Source organism: Coenobita brevimanus, chromosome 70 (genome assembly GCF_032717465.1).
Source record: "Coenobita brevimanus isolate Jiangsu-jjx chromosome 70, ASM3271746v2, whole genome shotgun sequence".
NCBI lineage: Eukaryota > Metazoa > Arthropoda > Malacostraca > Decapoda > Coenobitidae > Coenobita > Coenobita brevimanus.
This window is the reverse complement of record NC_137023.1, coordinates 41,589,996-41,612,536: the sequence shown is the minus strand read 5'-3', so window position 1 is coordinate 41,612,536 and position 22,541 is coordinate 41,589,996. Positions and strand designations below refer to the sequence as shown.

Here is a 22,541-nt window from a genome sequence, read left to right as displayed (position 1 = left end):
ACTTCCCCTCCATTACCCTCTCCTCTCGCCTGCCCGGCCGTGCTGCGCTAAGTAAATCTTCCCTGCAGTTTTCTACTGATTTCATCCATTGAAATAAGCCCCATGCCCTATTCTTATACCAAATAATATATAAAAAAAAGAAACAAAGTAAGTGATAGTGCCATACACCTGGAATTGGCTAATTATAACCTGACAACACCTCAAGTGCACTCGTTCGCTAATTTTGGCTGTTTATTTCCCCTTGAAATATGCCTTATAATCTATTCTCGTGATGAAAATATATATTAGAAAGGAAGGGAGAAGCCTAAGTGATATTTACATTCACCTGGAACTACCTAATTTATTATGTATTGTCTAGCTTTCCTGCCAATCATTTCATAGCGTATATATTAGCAGCTGTCACCATGCTGACATTGGCAGCATTGCACTCCCCCTAGGCCACCATAGTGTTCAGTTTACTGTCGTCTTTCAAGGTGAAACTACGTCGGATTCATGCCTGTCCAATTCTGTCGCTTTTTAGTCCCATGTAAAGGGCTCTGTGACCTCTACCCCCTACTAAACCTCATGTGGGAAGGGGTAAAGGGCTAAGTGACTGCTGTGGAAACGTGAACTGGTTAATTTATCAATGAAAATGATGGACAGTGACTACGATCCTTCTGGTGACTAAAAGAGTGCAAGTGGAAATGTAAATAATGTGTAAATAGCAAGTGAAAGCAATGAATGTAAATATAAGTGAGCAGTGGAAAATAGTTTTATAAGTTACTGCAAGTGACAGTGCATAACACAGTGTAAATAAAATAGAAATGTAAATAATGCAAATAAAATAGAGAATGTAAATAGAAATGTAAATGAGTAGTATTATAAGAATACAAGTATATATACTAGGAGTAAGAAAAGTGAAAGTTTCACTCGAGCATGTATGAATACTATGAGTTATGAAAGTGGAAGTGAAAGTGACAGATTTGCTCTCAACGCTAGTATACAGGACGAGAAAGTGAATGCTACATATTTTACTGAAAGAGAAATTGAATGCCTACAGTGACAATAAACTACTATTACTGAAGGAAACTTATGAATAAAGACTGCAGATATATATAAGTGTTATATAGTAATAGAAATATAAAGTGTGAGTGTTTTTATGAATAATAAATGACAGAACACCAGCGGCGAACGAGCATAAGTGGGAAGGTCATACGCGCTTGTAATTTTCATTGCTTTCACAGTGTTTTTTTGGAGTATGGATTCCAAACTATTTGATAATCATAGAATAGTGCTTCTAGTGATAATATCAGGCAGTGGTAATCATATTACGGGTTATCGGGAAGTGTAAAGTGGAGACTTCGTTACCCAACTTCAGAGGTCTCCACAGGTCCTACGGTACTTGACGAAGGCTCAACAAACATCCCAGGAGAAAGCTGAAGGTATGTACCATATGCATATTTAATTTTAATATTCTAGGACTAATAACTGATTTTTGGCAAATATTTTTAGAGAGTCTGTCGGAGTGCGAATATGCTCGCGGGACACGCAAGTCAAGCCAAAACAACCCTGTGGTTTAGGGGTTAACTGGAGCATGTACTGTATTGCAAGTTTGGCTTTCAGTGGAGCAATAGAACTGAAAATTGTACATAGTATTAGTAATTTGGCTTTCAGTGGAGCAATAGAACTGAAAATTGTACATAGTAGTATTAGTAATTATGTTTTAGCTGTAACTGAAACATAGTTTAGCATACACACTCACAGTGGGATATTACAGTTTTACATTCAAGTGTTCAATAGTGTTCTGAACTGCACTACTGTTAAAGTGACCCACCATGACACAAATACCAGTTTCAAATGAATCACACTGAAAGACATTTAATTCTATCCATCTATCTATAGCCTGACGCCCTAATCCCGCAAAGGGTGGCCGCAGACAAAACGCCTCCAAGTCGCTCTGTCACCCACCATTTGACTACCCTCCCCCCAACTCACCCCCTCCTCCCTTATATACCTCTCAACTCCATCCCTCCACCTCATCCTCGGTCTACCTCTTCCTCTCCCTCCCTCCACCTCACCTACATACACCATCTTAGTCAGTCTTTCATTCTTCATTCTCTTCACATGTCCAAACCACCTCAGTGAATTTCTCCTAAGCTTCTCAACCACATCCACATCCACCCCACAACGTTCCTTCACTTCTTCATTCGTCAACCTGTCCCTCCACGTCACTCCACATGCTCCTCTCAAGTAACTCATTTCCATTGCTCTCACTCTTGACTTGTTCCCCTCTTGCAAGGTCCATGCCTCGCTTCCATACATCAGGGTAGGGATCACAATACTATCATGCAGTGACTTCTTAACTTCCATACTCACCTCCCTATTTCTCATCACTGCTTTCAGTGTACCAACAACCTTCCTTCCCTGCTGTACCCTTTCACGCACTTCATCCCCCAAAGTTCCATCCTTACTCATCACACTACCCAAGTACTTGAATGCACTCACATTCTCCATATCCTCACCATCCAACCTCACTGCACACTCTGTGACTTCATTCCTCTCAAACACCATAAGACATAAACTTTCAGATTCCTCCTCCTACACACTGTCCCAAATTCATTCACCAAACCTTGTAACTCCCATTCATCAACACTCAACAGTACTGTATCATCAGCAAACAGCAACACCGGAAGCTTCCAAATCTCACCCTCATTCATCAGAGCCACCCCCATATCCACTGCCCTACCCTGCACCTCCTTTACAACCCCATCCATGTATATATTAAGCAGCCATGGAGACATCACACAACCCTGTTTCAGTCCCACATTGAGATCAAAGAACTCACTCAGCTCACCATCCACTTGCACCGCAGCCCTAGCTCCCTCGTACATACTCTTCACAGCACTCAACAATTTCCCCTCCACTCCATATATTCTTAATACCTTCCACATACCTTGCCTATCTATTCTGTCATAAGCTTTCTCCAAGTCCATGAAGGCAGCATACACTTTCCTTCCCTTCTCTAGATAATTCTCCACTAAACATCTTAGAACAAATATCTGATCTACACACCCTTTTCCCTTCCTAAATCCCCCTTGTTCTTCTCCAACTAGCTCCTCTGTCATATGCCTAACCTTATCAATGAGTATTCTACCATATATTTTACCAGTCACACTAAGTAGGCAAATACCTCTATGGTTACCACATACTTCTCTCTCCCCTTTTCCTTTGTATAAATGAACAATTATACCTGATTTGCAGTCCTCTGGAACCCTTCCCTCTTCCCAAGCCAATCTACACAACTTCCATATCCACTCCACAACAATCTCACCCCCATACCTAAGCATTTCACCACACACTCCATCAATTCCTGGGGCCTTTCCCAACTTCATCTTCTTCATCGCTTCCACTACTTCCGCCCTACTGATCTCTTCCTCCCTCCTCTCATCTCTATCTTATTTAAAAAAATAAAAATTTAAGTTTTAACCTAACCTAACCTAACCTTCACCTAACCGGTAATTTAATCAATTTTACTTAACATCTAACATTCTTGATCATCCCTTGCTATGGAGAATATAGATTGTGTCCAATTTTTGTTTGGGTGAAACTCTGGAATAACACCAAAACAAAGCCTGTGACATGGACCCTCCTCCTGTTTTCACACACACACACATGGCCAAATGGGTCTTGTACTCTGTGACATTAACATAATTAGGATATCCCATGACATCTGCAGCTACAAAGAATGATATGCCCGTATCTACTCACAAATCATAGGCTCACCTGACATGAATTGCTTGCTACAAAGCCAGGTGTAGGCCAATTAAGATATCCCATGACATCTGCAGCTACAAAGAATGATAAATATGCCCGTATCGGCTCAATGATATGAAATGCTTGCTACAAAGTCAGGTGTTGGCCGTCGGCTGCCAATTCTCCCTCTTCATGGCACCTACCCACTTACATCGTCTTTCCTCATTGGCTGGAAACCGGTAGAAGTGTACCCCACTTCCTGGTTTCCGCCTTGGCTTACAACCGATTGCACAGCAGTAGAATACCATTGTGGGATCTGCAATTCTCTCTCGCTGTAGACTACCGATAATTTTCCGTTCAATATGGCGATGTAAACAAAAGTCACATGATTCGTGACATCACATGGAAAAGATCTTATTGTGTGCAATTACCATTTATTTTATCACTCTAACAGCATTAAGTATTAAAAAAAAAAAAATCGTGGCTGAACAAGAGATAAAGGCAGGACATTTTAACTTGCTGCTAGCGTTAAACCAGCCAAGTTGGCAACACTTACCAGCTGACGAAAACAATAATGGTCTCTCTATCTCTCTCTCTTCATTACAGAGTTTAATGATATATTAAATTTTTCGAGATAAAGTGATGCAAGCAAAAATTCCGGACCTTTACATGTCACACAAGTGTATTATAAAGCAGCGTATATCCCGTTCTCCCTACGTGTCAAGTGGGGTTGGTGGAGGATTAGTGCCCCTCCCTGTAAAACAATTAACTCTAAGCCCTTGGTCACCCCGTTTGGGATACATGGCGTCTGGCAATGAATGATGATGATGATATATATCCCGTCTGTGTCATGCGAGTGTATTATGAGTGATATAATATTGTGTTCATGTCACGTGAGTACACTGTAATGTAACGTACATCCTGTTCATGTCACGCGAGCGTACTGTGAGAGATACCCTGTTGCATTCATGTCACACGAGTGTACTGTGAAAGTGAGGTAATATCCCCGTCCATGTCATGAGTATGTGTCAATACCGAGATAGACTGTGTCGAAGGCCCTATTGCGCCCACATCCCTACGAGCGTTCCAAGAAAACATACTTAGCGGCCTATAAATGCCGTCTGTGTATTGTATCGTGGTGTATAGTTAATGTAAGTGTGACTCGTATTGCTCTGTATTGTTTAATATATTCGTACTGTGTAGGATTGGTCATGTACTGCTGCTTGTATTGTTGTCAGTGTTTTTGTACTTTGTTCATTGTTTAATATACATGCACACTTGATTAGTTTGTGTTTGAGCCTGACATCTTGTCTGCATACTCTGGCCTGGTCAATAACAAAGAATCCAAGGCCTGCACCGTATCTGAACTCAAGGAGCCGGGTGCAGAATACACTGTATAACACTTGCCATACCTTGAGTCTCCTACCTAACTCCTTTTTATTCCCTGTGTGTGTGTGTTTTCTTATCTAATTCTTCATACCTAACTGTATCTTTTCAGGAATGGGTCAAGCCTGTACTGTCCCTTGTTTTGAACCATTTTTATCATACATATCTTTGAATTTATGAATACCATTAGCACACACTGTATCAATAAGCAGTGCATTCCACTGATCTATTGCTCTGTTTGGGAACTGAATTTCCTTACGTCTTTATCATCTCTCTTTTTGTACAGTTTTTTGCAGTTTCCTCTTGATGTTGCTTTCCCATAGGTTATACTGTCATCTATATCTATTTTCTTTTTTCCTGTGATGCATTTATATAGTATAATCATGTCTCCTCTTTTCCTTCTCTGTTGTAATGTTAGTAGGTGTTGGGGTGAGGACCTGGCGGAAGACAGAAACAGCGAGGCCAGCTGGAGATTCATTCTAAGAGGTCCAGGCATGGGCGCTTTGTATCACTAGCACGGCCTGAGTCAGACTGTCCACCAAGTATGAGTGGGCATATCGATACCAAAATATCGATACTTGTGATAGCTACCAGCTATTTAAGCTTAAATATCGATACTGGTGCCTAGGTATCAATATTTCAATTACTAAAGAAAAATGTTCCAATTTGGCAGTTTTTAAGGAGAAATTTAGTAATTTCAATATGCAGAGAGAAAAATAAATATTTAGTATGCTGAAAGGCAGGGATAATATTTTTGAGTCTGGCAGGCCGGTGTCTTTATCTCCTGTTGTACCGCGTCACCGGGCTTGTGACTGTTCTGTATAACAATCAGTCACACCACTGACCTTGACCGGAGACCACTGTAACAGCAGTGCTGGCACTCCCAGGCTGTATATAAAAAAATAGCATTAAGCAAAGATCTACGTGTTGGTATCGGTAATTGATACCATCGATACTAGTAAAAAAAGTACAGTATGAAATGCGTGGCTTTGACGGACACACATACGGTACTCCGGAATATTCCGGAGAATACCATAGTATCCCCGACAACGAGGCGAACCAGAAGCAGCGGAGTTCGCCCTCAAGAATGCCGACACCCCCACTCGGACCCCACGGGGTAGCCGCCACCAGCCACCACCACTCCGGGCAACAACGACGTATGTCAGCCCGGGCCGTGCGCCCCTGTGACATTCAACCACCACGCCGCCGCCACCGTAGGCGAAAGACACTACCTTCGCGTGGCGGAATCACCGAGTTAGCTAGGGGTGGAGTCAGAAACAATCCTCCAGGCAGCGCCCCTCTGGTAGAGACGATCTATGGTCGCTCCCACAGTGAACAGGTAGAGACGATCTATGGTCGCTCCCACAGTGAACAGGTAGAGACGATCTATGGTCGCTCCCACAGTGAACAGGTAGAGACGATCTATGGTCGCTCCCACAACATCCAGGTAGAGACGATCAATGGTCGCTCCCTTAAAACCCCGGTAGAGACGATCAATGGTCGCTCCCATAACACCCAGGTAGAGACGATCAATGGTCGCTCCCTTGGCCCTCCGGTTGAGACGATCAACGGTCGCTCCCACAGTGCTCGGGTAGAGACGATCAATGGTCGCTCCCCCAAAATCCAGGTAGAGACGATCAATGGTCGCTCCCCCAAAGCTCAGGTAGAGATGATCAATGGTCGCTCCCTTAGCCCTCCGGTCGAGACGATCAATGGTCGCTCCCCCAAAGCTCAGGTAGAGATGATCAACGGTCGCTCCCCCAAAGCCCAGGTAGAGACGATCAATGGTCGCTCCCTTGGCCCTCCGGTAGAGATGATCAATGGTCGCTCCCACAGTGCTCGGGTAGAGACGATCAATGGTCGCTCCCCCAAAATCCAGGTAGAGACGATCAATGATCGCTCCCCCAAAGCTCAGGTAGAGACGATCAACGGTCGCTCCCTCAGCACTCTGGTCGAGACGATCAATGGTCGCTCCCACAATATTCGGGTAGAGACGATCAATGGTCGCTCCCCCAGTGTCCAGGTAGAGACGATCGATGGTCGCTCCCAGGGTGTAGTGAGGAGAGGGACGTCTCCACAACCGGAGGTTGAACTCCAGGGGTCTCGCTCCAGAATATCTCGGAGAGACCTCCCTGTTTCCCCTGGCCTCTGTTCCCTACGCGTGGCCTTCGAGCAGACACACCTGTCGGGCCCCCGTGACAGCCGCTGCCGCAGCCCTCCCCTGACGGCGCCCCTGGTCGTGGGAGACCGCAGTCTGTCGCCTCTTCCGGCCCGCCCTAGGACACCCGGGCGAGACCTCACCGCGCCCCCGCGACGCCGGGACCTGACCCAGAGGTTCCTAGACCTCTTCGGCCCCAGTCCTACGGGCCTTACACCGGAGCCCAGTCCGGAAACCCCCGGACGCGAGAGGATGCCCTCGCGAGCCGCCCCGTGCCCTCCCGGCTCGCCCCGCCCGGACGACGCCCTCAGTCCGACCGGATCGCCGATGACGTGTCCTTGTTTCTCTCCATGAGGAAATACGAGTGACCCTGTAACAATCGTGAAGTAGGTTAAGTGTGAATCCCTGTCTCTTAGAATAAGTATTGTGCAGTGACTTTATGTAATCTCCATTGGGGTAAATCAGAACACAATATCCAGTTGAAGGACGAGAATGTGGGTTGAGACCTAAAGTGAAAATACGTGCGAGTGCCACCCCGAATCTTTCTAAAGACATATCTCTAGAACCCGGAGAAAGACTAAAATATTACTGGAGTTCTATTGGCTAGTCGCTATGTAATATGGTGAAATAGTATTTACGAGTATTCCGACTTTGTTACGCGTTGTGAAGCGAGAGTCTACATATCATACCGAGGAGATGTGTAACGAAGAAGTGGTGCCTACAGAAAACCATATTTCCACCAAAATATCAAGGAAGGCGAGTATTAACGATATTCCCCACCTCCGCCCGCTATTTCTAAAAACTCTCCATTCCTCGCTCCCGCTCTTAAAGCCAAAGTAAGATTCAGAGTTATTTGTCAAAGAATCTTCGCCAACAGAAAACACCTAAACTCCCTTGCTAACATCGGGCATCCTTCAATATTACCATAACTACCTCCTCGCCGTTTTAAGTCACTCTCCGTGTCTCCCCTACCTCCTCCTGGTGGATCACAACCCCCCCCCCTCATGCGCTCCGCGCGCACCTGTATTTACTGCACTCCTAGTACTAAGATTTGTTGTATTGTCATTAGTATCTAGAAAGCTAGTATCCTGCGAGATACACAATATTTTAGATAAGGTTTTTGTATTGCTCTATATTGTGTTGTAATATCTGCTGAAGTGTCCTGTGTCTGACTGTGGTAATATACGTGTATGGTGTTGCCGAAGGTTTTTATGTCCTACCTCTCTTTATTGCACTAGCTCCGGTCTCAAAAGAGGACCCCGCTCCACGTTGGGTGAAATAGGTACGAGAAGTCGAGCCTAATTCAACCCAGCATTACACTGGTGGCCAGCGGTGGTTCTAGATCCGAGCGGAGAAGAGAGGTAAATAGGAAATATTTGGGAAAATGGCAACTAAACCGCACGTTCAGTTACCCAAGTTTGACCCTGACCAGTATGACATACACACATATCTTGCAATAGTTAAACCGTTACTAGATATTGCCTTCGATAATGACCAACAAAAAATTGCAGTCACACTACCACTACTGGGTAAAGCCGCAGCGAATATTGCGCCAAAAATTGTCCCAGAACTCACGTGGCAGAACTTTACCAAGTTCGCGGTCCAAGCCATCACCCCATCACTAGGGAAAGTGGTGGCTCTATCCAAATTGGATAGCTTTACTTATGACGGGGATTTAGATAATACCCTGTTGCAGGCAAGACGCCTGATTACTGCTGCCTACCCGGAGACAGACGAAGAAACCCGGGATCAGCACACCTTCAATACTCTGCTCCGAGTACTCCCAAGTGTTGTGAAGCAACACTTTACTATCCACGACCCGACAGGAGACATGGATAGGGATATACAGCTGATACGGCACCTCCTGACCGCCTGCCCTCCTCCACAACAAATTAATGTTGTCAAGAAATTCCCCACCCGACCCCCGGCTCCCCCAGCCACACCGTGTCCGCCCCTGCCCCACACCAGCCCGACCCCGACGCCTAGCCCACCCAGGGCGCACCCCTCTCGTCGGCGCCCCGCCCCGCGAGAAAACCCAAACTTAATTCTGATCAACCCGTGGGAATTCACAGCCTGCAACTCCCGTTGCCCCCTTCTTGACATACGGGACCAGCTGAAAGCTGCTCGCCGCAAAAGCACAACCCCGGGTTCGCGTAAGGTTTCCGCCCTAGAAGGCGAAGCCCCTGGGGACGAGCTGGCGCCGGCGGACGACCCCCCACCAGGAGAACTAGAGCAGGAACAGGAGCAAGAGAGCCCTAGCCAGCTGGATTTTTAGGCCCTCCCCCGCACCAACCCACGGTGGCGGGGGCCATCACCCCTAAGTATCGCCCCCCAGTATACCACAAGATGAAAATCAACGGCATGAAGGCCAGACTACTAGTTGATACGGGAGCAGCCAGATCCTGCCTTTACAGCCATTATTTCTCCCGCTACAAATCATGGTTTGGCCCGCTCCGCCCCACTACCACTCACCTTATAGACGCGGGGGATGGCCCCCTGCCCATCCGTGGGGAGACTCGGGCCCTTCGGGTCGACACCCACCAGCCAGTATCTGCCCAGCACCCCTTCATCATTTTTTATTCCTCCTGCCGGAGCTATGACGGATATTTAGGGCTAGACCTACTTCAAAAACTCGGAGCCACTATCGACTGTCGCAACCGACAACTCCAGTTCCGCCCCCAACCCCGCTCCGCTCCAGCCATTTGTACCTGCACGCCGCAGCCCCGGCCGGAGGACCCACACAACCCCCCCCCCTGCACTCTCTCTCTTTTTTCCCCCCTTCTTCGCCCCCCCCTTCCCCCGTGCTGCCCCACCCACTCTTGCCCCCTCCTTCCCTGCCACCATTTCCGCCGCCATTACCATCCCCTCACACCACGAGGCATGGGTGCCCCTGAACAGGCCCTCGGGCCCATCCGTTTTGTTCTCCCCCCTCCTCCCTGCCGGATCCCTTTCTGCCTGCCCCGTTTCCCCTACCTTTCTTCCCCCCCACCGCGCTGCCATTCGCATCGCCAATCTCGCACCATCCCCTCTCACCCTCCCCAAAGGGCTTATCGTCGGAGAGATAGAAGAAGCCGAGCCCTGCGTCCCGTCCCCCCCCCACCGCCCCGCCCCCCTTCCCCCCATCCCTGACCATCTCTCCGACCAACAGTCAGACGCCTTATGCCGCCTCCTCCTGGAGTTCCAGGATTTGTTTGCGACAGGGCCCGCAGATATAGGACACACTACGTACCTGTCTCACGAGATCCATACGACAGGCCCTCCGATACGACAACCTTCCCGACGTAAGAACCCCCGACAGAGAGAAGAGGAGGACCGCCAAGTGCGCGAAATGGAAGAGGCGGGTGTTATTTCCCCCTCCACCAGCCCGTGGTCCTCCCCCGTCGTTCTAGTAAAAAAAAAAGACGGCACGATGCGGTTTTGCATCGATTACCGCCGCGTGAACGACGTCACGATTAAGGATGCTACTCCCCTCCCCCGCATCGACGATTCCCTAGACTCCCTATACGGGGCGTCTTGGTTTTCTACCCTTGACCTCCAGTCTGGATATTGGCAGGTCCCCGTCCACCCGAATCATCGAGGCAAGACGGCCTTCTCTACCAGTAATGGCCGACATTATGAATTTAATGTCCTGCCATTCGGCCTCTGCAATGCCCCTGCCACGTTTTCCAGGCTGATGGAATCTGTCTTAAGCGGCCTCACTTGGGAGATATGTTTGGCCTATCTTGATGATGTCATTGTTTTTAGCCAAACCTGGGCCGACCACTTGCAGCGCCTTCGCCGAGTTTTCACCCGAATTCGCCAGACAGGCCTCAAGTTACATCCATCCAAATGTGTCCTGGCCGCAAAAACCGTCGCGTTTCTAGGCCATACAATTTCCCAAGCAGGAATTTCCCCAGACCTCGACAAGCTGCGTGCCATAGCGGACATACCACCTCCGCAGGATGTCCACGGCGTCCGTGCCTTCTTGGGGCTCACATCCTACTATCGCCGCTTCGTGAAGGGGTTTGCACAGATTGCTAAACCTCTTCACGACCTGACGAGAAAAGGGGAACCTTTCCTCTGGACAGAGGATCGACAAACCGCTTTCCAACAGCTGAAAGACAAGCTCATCTCGGCCCCCATCGTGGCCTTCCCCGACTATGCCCTCCCTTTTCGCCTCTACACGGACGTCTCCCTTGACGCCATTGGCGCTGTTCTAGCCCAGGTACAGGCCGGTCGGGAACACATTATTGCTTGTGCCAGCCGCACACTGAACCCGGCCGAGAAAAATTATGCCGCCACCAAGCGAGAATGCCTCGGCATAATCTGGTCCCTCCAATATTTTAGAGCTTACCTTTCCGGGACCCAAGTCACTATAATAACCGGCCACCAATCACTCCAGTGGCTGCGACAATCGGACTCCCTGAACGCTCAAATCGTCCGATGGCGTGACACCCTAGAGGAATTCCAATATGAGATCTCATACAGACCTGGGAAGCTCCACACCAACGCAGATGCCCTCTCCCGCCTTCCCATCCGCGCGATCCAACCAGACCGGGACCTGCTAGAACTCTGGCACCACAAGGAACGCCCCCCCCGGATTCCAGCCCACCTGTTTCCCAAATTGTGCCGACAGGGCGACCACCTTTTAATCCCGTCTGGACACATCCTCTTGGCCCCCGATGCGGCACGTGACACCCTGCACCAATTACACGCCCACAACAGCATCCATTTGGGCACAAAAAAATTGCTGCAGGTGTTTAATGACGTCTACTGGGCCCCGAACCCCTCCACCCTCGCCAAGGAAATTATTCAAACTTGCCGCGCCTGCGTGCTCGGGAAAGACATTACCCGGACCGCCGGGCCTTCTGGCCATATCACCGCCCACAAACCCTGGCAGCTCCTAGCAGTCGACGTGGTAGGGCCTCTCCCTCCTAAATCGGGATATAAGTACGTGATCACTTTTGTCGACACGTACTCCAAGTTCGTAGTAGCCTGCTCCGCTAAAGAACATCATGCCGTTGCTGTCGCTGATGCCTTACTCCGACATGTTTTCCCCTACTTTGGCATTCCCCAAGCCATCCATTCCGATAATGCCCCTGAATTCTCCGGAAAAGTCTGGGAAGAGCTGGCCAGGATTTTTGGATACGAAATCTCCCACTCCTCACCATATTGGCCTCAAGGGAACGCGGTGTGTGAACGCAGCCATCGTACCTTGGCAAATCAGCTACGGACCAGAATCAAGGCTACAAAAGACAATGATTGGCCAGCACACGTCAAAATCGTCCAGTGGGGCATGAATTCGTGCCCCCGAGAGGACGGGGTTTCCCCCCACGAAAGGATCTTTGGCGAAACCCCCCTCCTACTACCTTTACGCCATCATCTGCAACCGCCCACCTCCGCCCCCGCCACGGACCCGCTACACTTGCTAAAAAGGCGGATATACCACCTACAGCGGAACTTAGATCTTGAACCCGACACAGCCACCAACCCCTTCAAGCCGGGTGACACCGTAGTCATCGCCCAACTCCCCACTCCCCACAAACTTGCCCCCCGTTTCACGGGCCCCCACACCATCACAAAGATCCCCAACCCTTACCAGGTGGTCGTGGACTACCACGGCACTCCCCGTACCCTCCGAAACCGACACGTGCGCCCCTTCCACACGCCCATTCCACCCGCCCCGACCTCACCCCCCAACCCCCCACGGCTCCCGCTCCACCATCTACAACCACATATGAGTGCTACATCTCCTCCTTCCCTTCCCCCTCTCCCCCCCTACCACCTCCACCTCACCTGCCCCAGGCGCCTCACCTGACGCCTCCCCCGCCACCCCCCCTCCCCCTCGCCCCACCCGTCCATGGCTTCCCCCTCAGTCCTCACTCCCCCATCTCCAGCCCCTGCCGCCACCCCCTCCCCCCAGCCCACCACCACCTCTTCCGCCCGCACCACCACCCCTTTGCCACACCCCCCTTCCACCCCCCTTCCCCTGCCCACCACCCGTACGCCCACTCCACCAATACCACGTTCTACCACGCCCACGGCACGAAAGACAACACGCCCACACCCAACGCCCCCCTCCCCCCCACCCCTACCCTCACCACCACCACCACCACCCGCTCCGGTCGCCTCTCACGCCCACCCGCCCGATATTCCCACACCCCTACACCACCCACCTCCCCGCGACTTCACACCGTCCAGCTACATCGGGCCCAAATCCCTCCTACCTGTACTCCCCAGAGACTCAACGCCGCATTACTGCCGCACAAAACCCGGCCTTCGCCCACTCTATCCAGCATTCAACCTCCAACCACACCGACAACCACACCAAGCAACATGAGGATTAAGTGGGCTGTATGGGCCCCTTCCTTTACCAAGAACCACCGGCTCTGCGGGCCACACCACCTGTTAAATATCCTCCAGCACACCACCACCCCCTCCGCCCTCTTCCTCACCTATGACCAAGCACAAGAGGAAAATTATTACACTGTCGCCTGGCAGAACACACTCCGACACCTCCAGCCCGTTTACACCACCCCCAACACTCTAGCGTTCCACCTCCAGCCACAGGGACGTGGCTTTTTTCAAGAATACGGTGGTGAAATGCGTGGCTTTGACGGACACACATACGGTACTCCGGAATATTCCGGAGAATACCATAGTATCCCCGACAACGAGGCGAACCAGAAGCAGCAGAGTTCGCCCTCAAGAATGCCGACACCCCCACTCGGACCCCACGGGGTAGCCGCCACCAGCCACCACCACTCCGGGCAACAACGACGTATGTCAGCCCGGGCCGTGCGCCCCTGTGACATTCAACCACCACGCCGCCGCCACCGTAGGCGAAAGACACTACCTTCGCGTGGCGGAATCACTGAGTTAGCTAGGGGTGGAGTCAGAAACAATACTCCAGGCAGCGCCCCTCTGGTAGAGACGATCTATGGTCGCTCCCACAGTGAACAGGTAGAGACGATCTATGGTCGCTCCCACAGTGAACAGGTAGAGACGATCTATGGTCGCTCCCACAGTGAACAGGTAGAGACGATCTATGGTCGCTCCCACAACATCCAGGTAGAGACGATCAATGGTTGCTCCCTTAAAACCCCGGTAGAGACGATCAATGGTCGCTCCCATAACACCCAGGTAGAGACGATCAATGGTCGCTCCCTTGGCCCTCCGGTTGAGACGATCAACGGTCGCTCCCACAGTGCTCGGGTAGAGACGATCAATGGTCGCTCCCCCAAAATCCAGGTAGAGACGATCAATGGTCGCTCCCCCAAAGCTCAGGTAGAGACGATCAATGGTCGCTCCCCCAAAGCTCAGGTAGAGACGATCAATGGTCGCTCCCTTAGCCCTCCGGTCGAGACGATCAATGGTCGCTCCCTTGGCCCTCCGGTAGAGACGATCAATGGTCGCTCCCACAGTGCTCGGGTAGAGACGATCAATGGTCGCTCCCCCAAAATCCAGGTAGAGACGATCAATGGTCGCTCCCCCAAAGCTCAGGTAGAGACGATCAACGGTCGCTCCCTCAGCACTCCGGTCGAGACGATCAGTGGTCTCTCCCACAATATTCGGGTAGAGACGATCAATGGTCGCTCCCCCAGTGTCCAGGTAGAGACGATCGATGGTCGCTCCCAGGGTGTAGTGAGGAGAGGGACGTCTCCACAACGGGAGGTTGAACTCCAGGGGTCTTGCTCCAGAATATCTCGGAGAGACCTCCCTGTTTCCCCCGGCCTCTGTTCCCTACGCGTGGCCTTCGAGCAGACACACCTGTCGGGCCCCCGTGACAGCCGCTGCCGCAGCCCTCCCCTGATGGCGCCCCTGGTCGTGGGAGACCGCCTCTTCCGGCCCGCCCTAGGACACCCGGGCGAGACCTCACCACGCCCCCGCGACGCCGGGACCTGACCCAGAGGTTCCTAGACCTCTTCGGCCCCAGTCCTACGGGCCTTACGCCGGAGCCCAGTCCGGAAACCCCGGACGCGAGAGGACGCCCTCGCGAGCCGCCCCGTGCCCTCCCGGCTCGCCCCGCCCGGACGACGCCCTCAGTCCGACCGGATCGCCGATGACGTGTCCTTGTTTCTCTCCATGAGGAAATACGAGTGACCCTGTAACAATCGTGAAGTAGGTTAAGTGTGACTCCCTGTCTCTTAGAATAAGTATTGTGCAGTGACTTTATGTAATCTCCATTGGGGTAAATCAGAACACAATATCCAGTTGAAGGACGAGAATGTGGGTTGAGACCTAAAGTGAAAATACGTGCGAGTGCCACCCCGAATCTTTCTAAAGACATATCTCTAGAACCCGGAGAAAGACTAAAATATTACTGGAGTTCTATTGGCTAGTCTCTATGCAATATGGTGAAATAGTATTTACGAGTATTCCGACTTTGTTACGCGTTGTGAAGCGAGAGTCTACATATCATACCGAGGAGATGTGTAACGAAGAAGTGGTGCCTACAGAAAACCATATTTCCACCAAAATATCAAGGAAGGCGAGTATTAACGATATTCCCCACCTCCGCCCGCTATTCCTAAAAACTCTCTCCATTCCTCGCTCCCGCTCTTAAAGCCAAAGTAAGAATCAGAGTTATTTGTCAAAGAATCTTCGCCAACAGAAAACACCTAAACTCCCTTGCTAACATAGGGCATCCTTCAATATTAACATAACTACCTCCTCGCCGTTTTAAGTCACTCTCCGTGTCTCCCCTACCTCCTCCTGGTGGATCACAACCCCCCCCCCCTCATGCGCTCCGCGCGCACCTGTATTTACTGCACTCCTAGTACTAAGATTTGTTGTATTGTCATTAGTATCTAGAAAGCTAGTATCCTGCGAGATACACAATATTTTAGATAAGGTTTTTGTATTGCTCTATATTGTGTTGTAATATCTGCTGAAGTGTCCTGTGTCTGATTGTGGTAATATACGTGTATGGTGTTGCCGAAGGTTTTTATGTCCTACCTCTCTTTATTGCACTAGCTCCGGTCTCGAAAGAGGACCCCGCTCCACTTTGGGTGAAATAGGTACGAGAAGTCGAGCCTAATTCAACCCAGCATTACACAGTAAAAGCCTGATATAACGAATGCAGGATAAAACGGAAGCTTGAGAGAACGGAACAACTTTTTTCCGAAAGGGACTCGCAATATACCAGAAGTTTTTCGTTCTGTTGTGAAGCATCCGGTTTCCGTAACGGAAACAAGCCGGTTTGTTCGTGCCTGTGGAAAAAACTTTTTTTCTTTTTTGCGAGGAACAAGGAACCAAAGCCATGAGCCCGCAGTAACAGTTCCCTCTAAGAGAAAAACAAAATACAATTGAGAGCCAAATTCAAGATCCGATCATTTTGAGATGCATGGACACACTGCGTTTGAAAGACTGGAGATCATAGGCAGCAGGAAATACAGACAGAGGGAGACAGTTCCAGAGTTGACCTGTTGCATAAATGAAAGACTGGGAGTAACGGTTAACTCTTGCATTAGAGAGCTGGACAGAAAAAGGATGAGAGTTTGCTGCCAGACGGGTGCTACGCGCCCGTCGTAGAGGTGGAGGAATGCAAGCAGACAGTTCAGAGGAGCAGTGACATTAAAGTGGCGATAGAAAAGAGATAAAGATGCAACAGTGCGGCGAAGAGACAGAGGTTGAAGGGAGTCAGTAAGAGGAGGAGAGTTAATGTGACGAAAAGCCTTTGACTCCACCCTATTGAGAAGAGCTGTATGTGGGGAGCCTCCCCACACATGAGAGTTGTACTCCACACAGGGGCGGATAAAATCCCTGTATAGAGTCAACAATTGTGCAGGGGTAAAGAAAGAGTGGAGTCGGCTTAGCACAAGTCATATCCCCCCATTTGGAGGTGAGTTTTTTACTGTTTTATGTATTATTATTACTGTATTAATATTATTATTATTGTGGATTCATACTGCTGTGTGTGTATCTTTATGACTAGCATAGGCAGCATGTCTGTGTGTAGCAAGAGAAGCTATTTAGTAGTAACTGTGTACAGGTTTCAGGTCATGAGTTTGGGAAGAAATATTGGAAAAATCGCATATTTCCAGAAAATTCCATTCCATCTATGGTTTTGAACGGAAGGTTGAAAAAGCGGAATATTTGATAAAACGGATTAGGGGTTGGCTGAATTTTGCGTTATATCAAGCTTTTACTGTAATCGGTATCATATCAATATGAAATAACTGGTATCGCCAACCACTACCGCCAAGCCCCAAGTATGGCCTGGTGGTGCGTGCCAGAGCTCCTCTTGGCGGGAAAATTTCCCGCGCAAGCACACCTCCAACACCCCCTCTCCATTTGCAGTGATTTCCCCACCTCCTGGAGTATTTACACAAAGCACATTGGTCGAGGAGGAGGGAGGCCACTTCAATAACACAACAATGGGCAGATACTGTCACTCATAACTTAAGACTAAGCATTACATGACACAGTGCTGACAAAATTTACATGTTAAATATATGCTGACTTAAGAATGGCATAATTGCTATAACAATAAGGAATTCAATTACCGGTACATGCATGGGAGCAACCTTTGCTTTAGTATCATGATATAAGCACAACAAAGTTATGCACATTCTAAAACACTTTAACATGCCTAGGGGAAGAAAACACTGCAATGTTATGGTACCGTACATAGTTTTCTAGGTGTCTTGGGGGATGCGTAGCGTGCTGCGGCCTCTCCATGGGAGGAAGAGGCTGAGGGGCCTCCCCCTGCGGTCATCTTCCCGCCAGGGACCACCTGTAATGTGTGTGGCGGGTGTCTGTTCCCCTGTCTCCTCGCAGCGGCATAGGTGGTGGTGATTCCTGAGGGAGTTTCACCCACTGCCGTCCAGCCACACCAGGTATTGCCTTGGGGATAGTGTCAATAATAACCCTACACAGTCCCACTACCCTGTCTTCTGGTTCCATAGGCACACCCACTGGACTGGGTCGAGAGGGGTGAGAGTGTGTGCCATCTGGTTGAATCTCATGGCCGTTGCGTCCGCAGTGTGGTCCATGGCCTATTCCCTGCTTCTCAGCATCCTGGTCCTCTGCCTGCTGATCCTGTAGTGTTTTTTGGCAGCAGGTATGGAGTCCCTCAGCTGATGCCCCATAAGCAACTGGGCTGGCGATGCGTAGGTGTCGTGCTGCGGGGTGTTGAGGTACTGTACTGCAATATGGCCCTGGCAGCTGCATTCGAGTCCAGGGAGCCTCCCGGGCCAGTGTTGTTTCTCAGCAGCCTCTTGGCAGACTGACTGCAGTCTCCGCTTGGCTATTGGACTGTGAGTAATGGGCCGACAGCACTCTCAACTGCACATGCCACGCGGATAGAAATGCCCTCATTTCCCCACTCATGAGGTTTGTACCCCCGTCACAAGACAGGACCTCTGGGCTACCAAAGCTTTTGAACCACTTGCGAAAGGCTGTTATGAGTCATGAGCTGGCGGTGCCACTGGACAGATGCTCCACCTCCAGCCAGCAAATTAACCTGTCTACATAAGCGATGTACTCCTCCCCTTCCAGTTGGAACAGGTCAGCCACTGCTTGTTTGAAGGGGTACTCCGGTGGGGGTGTGGGCTGCAAGTTTTCCACGGGTTGTGATGGGGCATTGATTTCGCATACTTGGTAGGGCCTCCTCTTCTGCTCCACCACAGCATCTATGCCGGGCCAGTACATACATTGCCTAGTGCACCTGAGCATGGAGTCCCTGCACTGGTGATTTGTGGAGAGGTTGGCTAGGACTGCACGTCAAAGGGCTGTGGGAATTATGAGTCGCAGGTGCCCCTTGTCGCTGGCATACATGACAGTGTCTCCCTGGCATGACAGGTGCCTCCTGATCCTGTAGTATGGGCAGAGTTCTATCGGCTCCTCAACCTTTCGGTCAGCCCAGTCCCTGGTGCCCATGTGCTCATGGAGGAGCCTGTAGTCCTCGTCCTGGTATGCTTCCTCCTCCACTTGACAGGTTCGCGGTGGCACCTTCTTCACATAGGGCACAAGCCATCACTGCTGCGACTGCGGAACATGTAGCCTTGTCCTCCGACAGGTCTGTCTCAACTGATGTGCCTCATAGCAGGTGATATCTTGATAGTGTGTCTGCTGCACAGTTTGTCTCCCCTTTCAGGTACCGGTACTTTATGCGAAATGAGTACATCAATGTCTTCTCCTTGAGGTTGAGGATGCAGAGGTTGCTGATGTCTTTCAGCTCTTTGTCCTTGAAGACCTTGGTGAATGCATACTTGTCTGTGAAGAAGGTGAGGTCCGGACATCCCAACAGGAACAGGTGCACCTTTTTCAGGCACCAGGTGATGGCAAGGGCCTCCCCCTCCAACACTGAGTTGTTCTTCTCAATCGATGTTAGAAGGCGGCTGCTGCACAGGGCCAATTTCTAGCCGCCCTTGCAGCACAGGAGGGCCTCTTAAACACACACGCTGGCAGTACTGCTGCATGACCACGAAACCAATGCCAAGCCTGCTGAAGTCAGTGAGCACTGCTGTGGATTATGTGGTGTCATAATACCGGAGACCCTCCATTGCAAGTTTGCCTATAGCCTCCTTTGTCAACTCGAAGATGGACTGGAGTTGGCTGTCCCAGTACACCACTGTCCCTAACGGTTTTTTCAATAATTCTCTGAAGGGCTCAATGACTGGTGCAATGGCAAGGAATGGTGCCACCTGGTTCACCAGTCCAAACTATGACCGAATATCTGTGAGGGAGGGGCATGGTGGCATCTGGAAGTTGGTTATACTGCCTAGGAAGTCCTGGCATGGCTGATACTCCTCTCAGGTGAGCAGATAAACTGCAAAAGTCATGCTTCTCCTGCAGAAGTGGAGTTTGTCTGGGTGGAGCGTGATCCCATTTTCCACACATTGTTGCAGGAACTAATAGGTGTGCCAAAATGCATTGGCGTTGCTACAGTCGTACAGGAGCATGTCGTTGACACATTTCAGTTTCCTGGGGATCTCTGCTGTTGCATCGTCAAAGTACTTGGTAAAGGTGTCCTGCCCTGCACAGTGGCCCATGGGTGTGCACCAGTAGCAGAAGCAACTCCATGGGATGATGAAGGTGGTCAGCTTCTTGCTGCCCTAGTCCAAGGGGATCTGGTGGTACCTCGAATAAGTGTCCACTACTGTTTTGAATGTGTGCTTCAGCACACTGGTGATTGCATCGAATGGGAGGCGGGTGTGGTGGGTCTCCTGCTGGCTTGCCTGGTTGAGTTGCTGATAGTCCACTGTTCTGCTCGGCCACCCGACTTTCTTCGGGGCCATCACCACATGGGAACCTCACTCCATGGGTTCTCCAGGTGGTACGGGCTTTATGATGCCCTTCCTTATGTCCTCTTCCAACTGCTGGCGAACTTCGTCTTAGAAGTGATGGGGGATGCAAGCTGGTGTGTGCACTGCATAGGGCTTTGAATAGGGGTGCAGATGGATGTGGTGGCCTGGCCCTTTCGTCTCTGGCAGGGGGGCGCAGTTCACTGCAAATGTCATGCACCCGAAGTGCTCCAGGAACCACTTTTCCAGCAGGTTCACATTTTCTTCAATCAGGGCATATGGGGGAGTATTGGGTTGGGTGGGGATTGGGGGGCTTTTCCACCTGTTCGATGGCCCCTACAGTCGCCAGCACATTAGGGAAGTCGCGTGACACCATGCCCAACACTTTGCACGTCTTCAATGACAGATACAGCTGCTGCACCCCATCAGCGGCATACAGGTTCACCATAACAGACCTTCTGCCCATGTTGAAGCGGCATTCCTTGCATACCACAAAGCATATGCTCCTGCCTGTGAGGTGATTCATACTTACGGTAGGTCTCTGTAGACCCAAGGCCCCGCATGAGGTGGCACCCTGCTTTGCATACCTGTGCGCCCGTATCGGCTACCGCTGTCACCTTGCATGCTGCAGGTGGGTCGTCATGCTTGACTTCCACCCTTAAGCACACTGACGCCTCGGTGCTGGTTATTATGACACTGCTGGTGGTCTTGGTGGGGCTAGGCTGCTCCGCTGACCTACACACTCGCTGGAAGTAGCCAACCCTCCCACATCCGTGGCAGGTGGCCTTGATGGTAGGGCACTGGTGCTCCCCACTGAACTTGCTGCCGCCACACCTCCGGCAGCCCTTTGCTGGTGGGGGAGAGGCACGGGGCTGGGGTGGCCCTACACCTTCCTTCTGCAACCAAGTGGTACTGACCGCTTCCTTTTCTTCCTCGTCACTCACTGAAGCACTTGCCACATCACTATGGCCATGCACTCCCGCCATTTTATCGGCCAATTTGAACACAGGTGTTTGTGATGTCTTCCACAGATCACAACACAGGAAGTCACTGCAGCATATCTGTTTTCACACTGAGGTTGCACAGCCACATCACAAGCTTTTTCAATAGCATGAAATCATCGAGATCTGTAGAACACTAGGGGCACCTAAAATCACTCTACTGGCTTGGCTCTACCTTTGCCACATATAGACACACATAATTATTGGGCTCCTGCGTGTACATGAAAAAGTTCAAACATACTTCCACATTGCACCTGGGTAGCACCACCACATTCCTCACCACGCCGACGGCCTCCTCCGTGCACATGGCCTTGAATCTGTGCCTGGCCACCAGTGTGTCCACACATTGCTGCACTTCAGGATCACACAGCAATCTCACGTAACCCATGGCCAAGGGTGGGACCCACCTGCAACCATTGCTGTAACACCCGATGCTGCGGGCCCAGGCCTCAAACTGGGATGATGACGTTCCCATAGCAACTTTACTGGGAGTCGCAGGTGGTGCTGGCACTCACCACTGGGCCAGTGCCTCCGGGTGCATGGGTGGGTACATCGGCCAGTTGGCTGTCCCCAACCCTGGAGGTTGTAGCTGGGGTGGTGGCACATTGTACATGTTGCTGTGCACGTTGTCTCCTGGCGCCATGTGGCGGAACCAGTCCTTTGACTCTGGGTTCATCTGCTTGAGCGCGGGCAGTGCCACCCCTGGGTCACCTGTAGAACTCCGCTGTGCCATGTTAGGGTGAGGACCAGGAGGGAGATAGGAGGAGCAAGGCCTGCTTGAGAGTTATTCTAAGAGGTCCAGGAACGGGCGCATCCTATCACTAGGGCAGCCTGAGTCAGACTGACCACCAAGCCTCAGACACGGGCCGGTGGCGTGCATGGGAGTTCTGCTTGGCGGGAAAAGTTCCTATGCAAGCACAAACTCCAACAATATGTTTTAGTTTTCTAGTCTTTCTTCATAGCTTAGATCCCTTAAGCTTTGTGCCCATCTTGTGGTGGCCCTTTATACCTTTCCAATATTATTTACGTGATATG

The 22,541-nt window shown here is 50.6% G+C and overlaps 1 protein-coding gene across 1 annotated transcript in view; it reads right to left on the bottom strand.

The window, feature by feature from the left end:
* The window catches only part of LOC145406425 (uncharacterized), a 57,447-nt gene that overhangs the window by 22,630 nt on the left and 12,276 nt on the right, over window positions 1–22,541 (bottom strand). The gene's annotated exons all lie outside the window — the stretch shown is intronic.